Source organism: Sinohyriopsis cumingii, chromosome 17, assembly GCF_028554795.1.
Source record: "Sinohyriopsis cumingii isolate HCF-2022 chromosome 17, ASM2855479v2, whole genome shotgun sequence".
Lineage (NCBI taxonomy): Eukaryota > Metazoa > Mollusca > Bivalvia > Unionida > Unionidae > Sinohyriopsis > Sinohyriopsis cumingii.
In genome coordinates this window covers 61,742,659-61,748,658 of record NC_142977.1, presented here as the reverse complement: position 1 = coordinate 61,748,658, position 6,000 = coordinate 61,742,659, and positions in this window count along the sequence as shown.

The window sequence follows — 6,000 nt, the reverse complement described above, 5'->3', positions numbered from 1 at the left end:
AAGGTGTACATTTTTTTCATTGGTTGATCACGGATTAGTCTTGGTGTGTCCTTACTGCAAAAAGAATTTAGACATCCATTGGGTTCACTTTGTTTTTCCATATATAGTGGTTTGACTTTCTAAAGTGGGATCTGATAATTATGACTAACAGGTGACCAAGGTCAAAAACAGGTGACCAAGGTTAATAACTTAAGACAAAAGCTAATTATGGATGATTTGGCTAAAAGCAGATCAAGCCAAGATGTTTTGACCCATCATGGCAGCATGTAGGATTTTGTAAATGTGAGCACTTTCAAAAAATGATTCTGAAACAAAGGATGGCCACTGTAGCGATAAGAGGCACCGACTGGTATAGTGCAAAAATTCAACATATTCAAACAGAGCAGTAACAAGTATAATAAGTGGATAAAATGCATATCATTGGTTCCGTGTATTACAGTATAACATAAAATACATGTCATAGGTTCTGTATATTACAGTATATCATAAAATGCGTTGTTAGTGTTAGAGAATAACACTTAATGGATATTGTGCATTCTCAGTATAGCAGCAACACACTTAAGACATTGTTTTCTCAGTATTATTTTTGTTGTTGTTGTTGTTGTTCTAGGGTTTAACGCCATTTTTCAGCACAAGATAGGCTATACATGGCGGCCAGTATAACTGGTGGAGGAAGAACCCTGGAAAACCCAGGGAAGAACCACCGACCCACGAGAAGCTACTGGCAGGCTTTCCCACTTACCCACGCTAGCCGAGCCTTGGACTCGAACTCACGCAGACAGAGGTGAGATGGCAGTGATCCGGAACGGTGAGCGCTTTAGACCACTCGGCCACTCGGGGCCCCTTCTCAGTATTAAAGCAAAATACCTAACGGATATAATGTGTTCTCAGTATTACAGCAAAACACTTAATGAATATTGTGATTTTTCAGTATTACAGAACAACACTTAATACACATCATGTTCTTTATATTATGGTATAACAGCAAATACAAATGTGTTCTCCATATTACAGTATAATACTTCAAACTGTAATTTTTAAAAAATCGGTTTTCTAACAGGTCTCATCTCTAAAAACTTGTCATTAAAGAATCAAACCATGGGCTATAAATCGTTTCATATTTCTCTGTCCATTATTTTTATACCTTAAAAAAGAGTGTTGTATGTTTACTCTGTGTCGTATGATAGCTGTCATGGATGTAGTTTTAATATTATTACTTTGTTTCAAATCTTGAATCACTTGTTTGTGAATTGCTAATTCATTGTGTCTGTTAAGTTTTAATGTTCCGGTATTATTATTACTAAGTGTGAAAGGAATCTCATTAGTTTCTAGCCGTGGTCAATTTTATTTAAACGCTGAATTGAAATATCATTTTTTTTTTCTTGATGTTAAAAGGATCTTAAGTTCAGTACCTCCATCTTTAGCATACACAGTTTGTATTAGGAATTGGTGTTCACTGTCACTGTGCCTATTGACAGAAATATCTCCGCTCTGACCATTAACGGATGTATTACTGTCCGAGTTTTAACTAGATTTACCGTTAGGCACATCATCCTGTGTTAGCAAACAAGCTCTCCTGACCTTTCTTAGTAACCAATCAGAACTGAGGAAATATGAGATATGATTCACAAAAACACATGATCACATGCAATGACTGACATCCAGAATTTTCAGATATAAAAAATACCATATTTTTCACAAAAATACATATAATTCGTACTTTCTGTGCAACTTTGTCCATAGAATATTGAATATTTCATAGCAAATCTTAATCTTTGGAGTGACTTTCATGAGCACACATCATAGATGCAACCCTGTTTCATGTATCATACAGTACAAGCAGTGTAATCCAGATCTGATGTCATGTGATGCAAATGCAGATCTGGGTTATTTCAAGCGGATGTTAGTAGTGAATGGGGGCACCCTAGGGACAATGGGACTTACCATTAAAAACAGGGTCCCGGTACTCTGGGGACTATGTAAATTTAACATGGGGAAAACTTGCCCGGCACTCTGGGGACAATGGGAATTAACATGGGAATCTATTTTGGGTCAGTCTAGGGACAAGGGGAATTTAACATGGGGAATAGATCGTGGGACTGTCTAGGGACAATGGGAAATTTAACATGGGGAATAGATCGTGGGACTGTCTAGGGACAATGGGAAATTTAAAATTACGGAAACCCCTGGGGGGATATAGCCTCAAGGGAATTTAACATGGGAAAAAGTCTTGGGCAACTCTAGTCTCAAGGGGAATTTAACATATGGAAATTGAACATGGTGGGTCTGTATAGCGTCAAGGGGAATTGAACATGGTGGGACTGTCTAGGGACAATGATGGTAGAGGGTCAAACACAACAGAGACAGAGACATACATACACTAGTACAAGCATGAGATTTATATATAAAGCATTACCAAGACCTGAAATCTTGCTGGGGTGTTCAAAAATTTGCATAATTGTAATGATGCTATAAATAGCTATAATCAAGGAAATGCTCAACGACAAAGTGCTTAAGATTTTTCAGTTTTTTTTATTTCAGGCCCTGCAAAAGGAGACCATGTTTGTCTTGAAAGAGGATTGAAACTCTAAATTACACGGGCGTGAAGGAAAACATCGTTGTGTTCATTCTAATCATGCTTGCCGTATCTCTTTGTGTTATAGAGGTTATGTTTCTTCTTAAGTAAATGCAAGCATCAATAGACAGACAGATTGGGTCATCATCCTTGAGGTTCACTGTACTTTCGGTTCTTTACTTCATACAAGCCCCAAATTTATTAGTTTGAAGGAAAAAAAAGATAACATGCCCCTCAATACTGTAACATGTCTGTTCTGACTCTACCGATGTGAGTGTGAGTGTTTATGTCGAAATGTTTAAGTAAGATATAAAAAAAATGGTCAGCTTTAAAACGCGAACCAATACTGTGACGCTCAGTATTTTGATGTGGTAAGAAGAAAGGGTACAATACACAAAGAGGGCTTGTAAGTTTACATTCCAGTCTGTCTGCACTGTAATGGCAACAACGCAAGAGCGTAGGGATTATTATGCCACACAGTCCTAGAACAAAACAATGCATCACCCGTTGTAAGCCATTTCATTGGCTATACTTATTTTCTTACCGAGTTCACTTCGAATTGACTTGAGTAGCTATTCACACAGTGACGAGAATGGCCATGCTTTACTGGGTCTATCCTATAGGCGATTTATATAAAAAAATATTTAAAAAAATTAAACTAATGCACGAACAATGGTACCATGGGCGATCCCATGGAAATTGTGTCCATCTTATTGCAAAATACATCAACATTTAATTTAACCGTGCAGATCGCTAGAACAAACCTCTAATAATACACATTTTGAAAAGTGTTGTGTGACAAGGATCGCCATTGTCGCTTGGTGTCTGCTTTCTTCTTCGAAAAGAGATCGTTTCGTCTTGACTATAAAAATTTAATTTGACTAAGTTTTACGCACTACTTGAACTCATACATTTCACGTTGTAGGTGTAAGCCGTCTTTCTCAGTTTTCTGGAAGTTCGTTTTTGCGTTTCTCAGATGTGATACTATTTTTTATGGACCGAACGAAATTTCTTTTAGCGTGAATCAGGACTCGTGGTTTTGTGGCATAAATGGAGAGCATTGATTAAAGCTCAGTTATGTCGTCTTCGAAATCGCTGACACGGATTTGAGCTAACACTTCAGGTCTTGTGTGAGGCGACACGGCACGTCGTTGCCTTTTACTTTCTCAATGAAATCGTTTCATCTTATTGCAAAATTACATTTGACTAGGTTTCATACGCAGCATGTCCCTGTATATAGGGAGAGTGTCTTAGCGTCAGAGTATTCATTCCTCTCTCAAACGATCAAGAAGATGGAAGAGTCAGCACAGATCGACCTGCTGGTCAAATATATGCTAAAAGTCATACGAAAACATAATTCACAGGCGAAAGTGGCAACAAAACTTACTCTTTTGGTCGTTGATTTGATGAGAGTCATACGAAAGTGTGTAAGTGCTGATGAAGTTTGCTATATCTGCAAAGGTAAATGGGCATTTGTCTCCAGAATACCTGCTTCGTCCAAGAAAGAGAGACAAAAGTCAAGATACCTAATATCGTTGTCAGGAGAAAGGACACTGGGATTCAGAGTGCCCTAAGAGAAAAGAGAAGAAACAGAAACAAGACGAAAAAGAGAAGAGGGATTCAGAAGAAGAAGAAATTGAAGATGAGGAAGAACTTGTGCCAGTGAAGACATGGAAATGGAAATATTGACAATGTGAGCCGATGCGTTGGCCCTGATGTGAAATTTCATACTACCTTCTAAAAGAGAATAGACCAGAAAGAAAACGTAAGTGTCTCTTGGTCTTGACATTGTATAATAAGGATGGCGTGTTTTGTTTTTACTCACACTTTATGAAATTGTGCTCTTTCACCTCTCTCTATCCCTCTGGATCATGTTTTAGTTAGAATTGAAATGGAAGGATGTTTTCCTTCACGCACGCTCTTTAGGCATGCAAAACGGTAAACAATAGTCAGTCTATTCATCCGTCATTTTGTGTCTTGATGTTTCCTAAATCACACACTGATGCCATAAAATAACGGGTTAAATGGGTTTTGTAGTGTTGGGGGTGGGGGTGGGGTGTAGGTGTTTGGCAGAGTTGGTCATCGCAGGTGAGGGCTTAGGTGCTTTCAAAAAAATTTTTCTTCTTCACTCTGTGTTGATGGAATATAATGGGTTATTTTCTTCACTCTCTGTTGATAGTATATATAAAGGGTTATTTCTTCACTCCGTGTGGATAGTGTATAATGGTTTTCTTCTTCCCTCTGTGGTGTGCGTGCGTGCGTGTGTGTGTGTGTGTGTGTGTGTGTGTGTGTGTGTGTGTGTGTGTGTGTGTTAGCGTACGTTGTGTAGATCGTATATTTGGTTGGTTTTTTTTCTTCTTCCTCCCGAGTGTGGATAGTATATTTAGGGTTTGTATGCGTTCGCGTACGTTTGTATGGATAGTATATTTGGGGTTTGTATGCGTTAGCGTACGCTTGTATGGATAGTATATTTTAATTTTGTTTTTATTCTTCGATATCTGTGTGTGTGTGTGTGTGTGTGTGTTAGTGTAAGAAAGTCTGGATAGTATATTTGTTGGTTTTTTTCCTCTTCTCTGTGTAAATAGTATATTTTGGGTTTGTTTTTTCTTCTTCCCTCTGTGGTGTGCGTGTGTGCGTGTGTGTGTGTGTGTGTGTGTGTGTATTGGTCTCTGTTTGTCCCTATACAACTCCCTTTATCCCTATCAAATACATTCTACCTACCTATAGTAGCGCGTATTCAGGTTAGCCACTTGCAACCTTGTTGCCATTTATCCCCTAGTTTCCAGTACAGTAATGTTACTGACGCTGGAAATTTTGAGACTATAAATATGGACTTGGGGTTTTCCACGGGTTGTAGCTATACATATGTACTAGAGTTCATAAACAGGAACGTCACTCAAGCTGAGGCTATGAAAAGATAGTGGGGTTTTCCAAAGGAATAACCCACAAGTTGTAGCTATAAATAGATAGTGAGATTTCATAGGAATTTCAGCTGATTATAGCTATAAATAGATACATGGGTGTTTATCCATGATCGTCACACAAGTTGATATTGTAAGTAGTTACTAATTTTATCCATTTTAGTCTAAACCATTGTAACTTAATTTTCGGGGATATGTTTATTTTCCTTTAAATTCTGGGACAATTTCGTCATTTTAGCGTTACTTCTAGTCACATCCATTTTGTCGTTGAGCATTTCCTTGATTATAGCTATTTATAGCATCATTACAATTATGCAAATTTTTGAACACCCCAGCAAGATTTCAGGTCTTGGTAATGCTTTATATATAAATCTCACGCTTGTACTAGTGTATGTATGTCTCTGTCTCTGTTGTGTTTGACCCTCTACCATCATTGTCCCTAGACAGTCCCACCATGTTCAATTCCCCTTGACGCTATACAGACCCACCATGTTCAATTTCCAT